General features: G+C 33.9%; 1 long non-coding RNA gene across 1 annotated transcript in view; it reads left to right on the top strand.

Moving 5' to 3' along the window:
- LOC136796481 (uncharacterized) overlaps positions 1–6,957 on the top strand; it is a 231,045-nt gene that overhangs the window by 941 nt on the left and 223,147 nt on the right. The window lies entirely within an intron of this gene.

Consider the following 6,957-nt stretch of genomic DNA (forward strand, 5'->3'; position numbering starts at 1 on the left):
CATGAATAATATTGATAATTATATAATATAATTATAGTTATAAATTTGATTTAATTTAAACGAAGTTTCTTGTTTTAGATAATTGTAAGTGTTATGTAGTTATCATTAAGGTTAATTTCTCTTTTCGGTTTTTTAGTTGTTTAATGGTCACTCCCAGACACATCTTTTGGAAATCTTCCTTCATACCATTCAATCCTTCGCAATGATTCCATCTTCTACCAAGATACACTTTGATACTATCTTGTCTGTCCAATAATGAAAAAAATATGAATATAATTAAAATTGTAGTTTCATTGAGAATCATGTATAAACTTTATCTATATGCCCAAAAATATAACCAATTTAGGAAAGGAAATATTTGTTTTAGTTTTGCAAGACAGCTGCAAAATGGAGCATAATACGAGACATAGTAAACTTTCCTTCCTGTCGATGCTATATATTGCGAATTCAAAGGACAAACACGAGTGGGGAATCATTTACAAAGGATAGATACAATTCCAAGCTCAATGTTTGTGTTATAATATTAATAACGGAAACCTATTTGGAAATGCACATTTCCCGTTGAAAATTCGATTGATAATGTTGCCTTTTACTATTAATGTGTCTATATATTTAAGTATTTATTGGTCTTGGTGTAATTAAACTTATGATGAATTATTTATGAAGAAAATATATGGGTGTGTGCTGACTCGTTAGTAACGGTTTGTTACTACGTTGTAATTAAAAAGGGAAAAAAGGTTGGGGTAATTTGTGAATAAATCATTTCAGTCTAGGATTTCTTTCTTTTTTTTACTTAGATATATAGTAAATTACAAAAACTCGTTGACGTACCTCTCATTTAGTTTGAACAAAAAGTCCTGTAGTCCTAAGTTACCAACTTAGATGGACTGGATAATGGATAATGGTAGGCATTACATGATAGATTTATTGAGTGTTGGTTACCCTCTGGCTCGTTTCTCCTCCTCCTTCCTCAGTTAATTGATGGTTTATGCTGCCAGTAGTTGGTCTGTCATCCAGTAGTTTTGGGAGAATTTTATCACTTTGAGATCGATGCTGGCCCGCAAACATGCTGAAATTCTTATGCTCATCCTGAAAAGGGGGTGGAGAAATATGTATATTTCTGTTCACGTGCTCTCTTCTACTGTTAGGCATTGTGCAAATTTTCCAGCTTAAATCTATGGTTATTAGCAAATCATATTAGCAAGCCATACTCTTAAGGGGTACGACAGACTGGGCCCACCCCATTACCCTCAGGATACAAGGAGAAGTGATACGACCCAGGGAGGTTGTGACATACCTTGGCGTAAGGTTTGGGAGAAAGTTCAATCTGACACCTCATTAGACTACATGAGAAGTAGGGTAGCCCTTGCTCCTAATGGACTCAATCGTATCGGGGGCGCATTTTGGGGCCTCAGATACCCAGCAACATTGACCATCTATAAAGGAGTAGTTGTGGGTATCTTGAGATAAGCATCCCCAGCATGGAGTAGATATCTCTCGAAAAGGCAGAAGAGAAGTTTGGCTACAATACAGGGGATAGCTCTGCTACGAGTCACTCGAGCTTACACAACAGTGTCTCATGAAGCGGTACAGGTATTAGCTGGAGGAGCGCCGATTGATCTTCTCCTGCAGGAAGACTATTATTGACACAAGGTAAAAAGGGAAGGTCTGGCTGATTTACCGGAGAACATCCAAGAGAGTATTGGTGAAACCCTAACAGATGGAAGAGGATGCTTCGAGAAGAAACCTTACAAGAATGGAACCGATGGTGGGTGGATTGGTCAAAAGGGGCTACCCTAAGGAAGTACTTTCCTACCGTCGGTTCACGCTTAGAATCAACGTGGGTCCTCCCCGACTACTAGATCTCACAGTTCCTCACGGGGCATGGGGGTTTCCGAGCTAAGCTCGCCGCACATGGCATAAACATCGATCATCTATGCCCAATTTGTCAGGTTCCTGAGACCGCCGAGCACGTCGTACTCTCCTGTACCGCCTATGAAGCACTGAAAGCCAAGATGATAAGGGAAACAAGACTCAATGTTCTGACGGAGAGCGATCTTCCTGAGCTGTTGAAGAAATGATTCCTAATTGCCTTGTATTCCTATAAAATCGTATTAATATTATTTGTTCTGTGCTAGCTGGTAGCATAGCTAGGACAAAACAAATGATATTTCGTTTACCTTTTACAATTAAAATGTTTATTCAAATTATTAATTTTTTTTTCACAATTTTTGGTCCTTTGTCAATGATTTACATGTTCAACCATAACGCGATGTTTTTAATTAGAAGTGTGTTTTGGTTTTATTTTTTTTTTAAAACATGCACCTTGGATTTAATATGTTTTATAGTTTCTATTAACTAAGGTTTGTTCTTTTAGTTATTGTTTTTATAAAACTAATTAAAGCACATTTTTTTGTTTTAATAAATTTAAAATTAGTTTGACCTGATGGCTGAGCGGGCTGGGACAAGGGTCCCAGAGCGCATGGTTCAGAAGGTTGTGGATACGATACCCACCTGGGCTGGTCAATATTTATTTCGCGGCGGCCCCAAGAAATGAACCTTGACATTCCCACTCTGGGGCTGTATAGGTTCTCAATGGAGGACTTGAGCCAAAAAAAAAAAAATAGTTATTTATTGTTTATAACATATTTAATTACTGCTCTGTTAAAATGCCTTTGAATGGAACCTGAAGACATTTCTAGAATAAACCCAAAAGAATTATTGAACTTCATAAGAAGCATAGGATTCATATGAGATATCTAGTGGAAAGAGGGGTAACTCACAAAAGATCCAATTGGGTCTAAGTGATGAAGGGATTCCCGACCCTCAGGGTAATAATAATAATACTGCTCTGTTATTAAAAAGTTAGAGTGGATGATATGCAAGTAGAAACATAAAAGAAATAATGTTATACTAACTATTACTGTTAACTATGTTATGTACTGTCACATTACGGGTAAACATTTTGGTCATCGGTCAAGGTCGTTAAATGAGAGTAACATAAATAATTATTTTCTTTACTTCAATTTAATCATATCGGATTTGGCTCGACGGATGAAGTAATTTAATCTGTATTAAATAAATTGCTATTTTCGTATAATTAACAGTTATTAAATTATACTTTACAATTTAATTTATTCATTTACAATACGTGTGTTCTGGGAATAACTTATAAACAGGTATTACTTGATTTTATTATGTAATGTTAAAGGCAGTCCGTAACCTAAGAAGTCCTTTCCTGCTAAGTAGCAGTGATTAAAAATGAATGTAAATTTGTAAAAGAGAGTTCCGACAGACGTAACTTACTGAATTTCCTTTGAAGATTGCATGACTTCCTTTATTTATCATTATCCGCTTCTCTTTTACTACATCTTTGATTCAAGACGTTTGGTGTTAAAATCGGTTAGAATCATTCTCAGAGTTATTTTTTCCTTTAATTACCATTTTTTTTTTCAATCGGCGTCTTAATTACTTAAGATGAATATTATTCAAAAATTTGTTTGTAATTATTAAATTCTTTTGTTATAGTTTGAATTCAATTACAAAATATATATTTTGGACTTGTTTTTGATATTTTTAAAAGTTTTTTTATTAATAATTATTATTAACTGTTAATTCTGATTAGCGTTCTCGAAAATGTTTATTCTACTTTTTTTAGGTGAGGGGGATACACACTCACTCACTGCTAGTTTCGGTTTGATATACGGCATTGAGAGTAAAATAAAGGAAGGTTTCTTCTTTTTTTTCTGACATGAGCGCTCGGAAAATTAGCCAGAGGCTATAAAGTATACTTTAAAAGTAAAGGATAGTTCACTTTTTGAGGAAAGTAAAATATTGGTTCTCCATTGAACAGAAGCGAATGGGATGTAAATTGAATCGCTGATGTAATATTTGGAACAGTTATAGCAATGCCAATTCCAGGATTTAAACTCTTAAATGGTTCACATAAAAAAAAATTAATGACCTAGTTTTCAAGGTCGTTTGCATATTTAATGTTTAATGTCTGATAGCCGGATAACAGAGAGCCGGAACACATGTGCTGGGGAAATGCCCCAACAACTCCCTCTTCATAACACGCCGACATCATAGAGTGAAATACGAGTTAATGAAGATCCTAAAAGAAAGAGATTTTGCCTGTTTTGACGAGGTCTACTGCGTAGATACGGATGAATCCACAAGATATGCGGATATTGTTGCTTTTCCTAAGAACGGGAAGTCGGCAATCATTCTGGATCCCACCGTGAGATATGAAAATAACGACCTTGACCAGGCAAATAAGGTAGATAGGGAAAAGAAGGAAATCTACGATAAATGTATCCCTTTCCTCAAGGAGAAGTTCCGTGAGGGCTTCGGAGAACGAGACTTCAACGTGAGAGGCCTCTGGTTAGGAGACCGTGGAACGATTCCCAGCACAACTAGGAGCTTCATGGAGGAGCTCGGGGTCGATGTCCAGGACGTGGCTAGGTTGACAGAAAATATAATACTTGACTCCCTGGGAATCATACACCACCACATGCATGGAAATTAATGAGTATGGGAGTTTATCCAGAAGTGGGATGGCATGCATGCATCGCATATCTTATTTGTTATTTTAGTTATTATTTTTTATTATCTTAAATATGTTAATATTTGTTATATAGGGGAATTTGTTGATCAAATGAAGTAGGGATTGTGAAATAGAAGGGAAAGAAAAAAAAAGAAGGAATAAATCGAAAACTTGTAGTTAGTTTGTAGACTGGTATTAATTGTAAAAGAAAAGTAAAAGAAAACTGTGGAAGAAAAAAAAATGTTATCTATTATATTATATCTTGTAAAAATATGTAACTTATATTTGTCCGGTCACGGATTGATCAGTATGCTGTGTAATGTAGCAACCCGATGTATTTGGGCAGCATGATTGAATAAAGTATTTCTTTCTCTCTCTTGCATTGATGAAATGCTATCTCAGGCTCCTGAGTAGATTCTAAAGGTGTTGTACCATTTTTCTTGGTCGTTCCAACCAGTTCGTGTATGATCTTTTGGTGTTCGGCAGCTTTTGGCAGGCAACGTTTGTAGAAGTTAACCATTCCAAGGGACCGTTCAAGTCAGTTATTTGTTGGTTGTTGGAACTGACCTATTTGGTAAATTTTGGAAGGGAGAACTCTAATCTCACTAATCTGTAGACCCAGTAAATCTATTGAACTCTATTTCTATCATACAGACAGAACATTTAGTAGTATTGACGGATGACATGATACAAGCATCTATGATAGAACACCACTTTATTAACAAAATTATTTATTTGTTTGGCTGCAACGTCAATTAATAATTTCTCTTTGTGCTCAATTCTAACATGGCTTAGCGCCTACACTATGCCACAACAAACTGAGTAAATATCGAATTATATACGTAATGAGTTTCTGATTTTATAATTTTAATTTTCCATATTTCAAATCAAAATCCTCCAGCATTATTAGTTACCCAATGAGGACTTAAAAAGACAAAAATTAAGTTGATGCAAATTTTAATGTTAAAAAGATTCGTGGAAGTGACGTTGAGGGAAAGGCTTAAGAGCGTGATCTAAATATTTTCGTCTTTTGCAACTTGGATCATTAATCACAAGTTCCCCTCTAGCCTGGCTGGGTCTAGGGAAAGAATTCCAACTTGTGAAGGGCACATAGGGCCAAACTTGAGTCTTTAAGGGTCCTAAAATTGTCCTGTAATCAACTCCGAAAATAGTTATATCTGATTATCACTTTGATAATAACTGTTTTAAATATTAAGAATTGTATAGGTAATTAAACTATATATAATCTAAACCACTAAAGCACACACGATTACCAGAAAATAAAAAACCTTTAATTAATAAAAAAAGGGGGGGGGAATTTTATTACCAAAAATCTAAGACTTTTGGACACAGTATTCAACACATAAAAACATTAAAATCATTCAGATGGTTATTTCCATCCATGAAAATCACCACCCACATTTACTCACTTTTTATTCTTTTTTTTAAAGGTTACTAATATATGTACCTTCGAAGCGAGTACTTAATGTTTACTAGAAGCAATGACAAACGACGTTTTTTACATTAATTTTTGTTTTCTTCTAATATAGAGTTAAAACAGAATATAGAGTGCGACCAATGGGTAGTTCTCCACTTCACAGTAATGTTCACCATCCTCTTCTCTGGTATATAGTTTTGTAAAATGGATTATTAATTTTTTTCGATAAATTGTTTCTTCTTTAATATTTCCAGAGATTTTTATGTAAGATAGATAATTAAATGTATATACGAGAAAATTTTATCGTAGGATACATTAGTAATGTTAAGATTATCATAATAAAAATTATTATTAATTCTGTTTTCATATTCAACAGGCCATTACATTTTACTACTATTTCAGGCATTTTACATACTTTCTTCGAGTTTTTATTTAACCTTTAGGTCTTCATTTTTAAATAACTTTAATTAATAAGAATAATAATGGTTCAAATACTTTTGATGGTAATTTTAAAATATAATGAATATGGCGATTTAAAAGTGATAATAATCCAGCCGTGATATTATTTGAGAAACAAGCAACAAAAATGATCAAAATCAGCAATGATTGAATTAGTATTGAGGCTTAAAAGTTTTTTTTTTCATATAAAGTGATACAACAGTTTTAAAAACAAGTGAAACGACACGAAAAAGGTATCTCTTCCAACTGATTTTTTTTCAGGATTAACAGTTTTCTGAAAATCCCTTAAAACCCTTAGAAATCCGTCATAAACCCGTTTTCTTTTGTAATTTTTTTTTGGAAAATCTCATAAAGAGAAAAGCTTTTTTCACCTTTAATTGTAAAAAAAAAATTATTCGTAATCGATCCTCTTACCCAAAACGTGTAGATTGCTTGTGGAGATTAGATCAAATCCTGATGATTTACTAAATAAATCAATGGTTTAATGATCTAACTCTTTTAAAAAACAGATATT

This window comes from Halyomorpha halys, unplaced genomic scaffold (assembly GCF_000696795.3).
Source record: "Halyomorpha halys isolate HHAL.00 unplaced genomic scaffold, Hhal_1.1 Scaffold77.1, whole genome shotgun sequence".
NCBI lineage: Eukaryota > Metazoa > Arthropoda > Insecta > Hemiptera > Pentatomidae > Halyomorpha > Halyomorpha halys.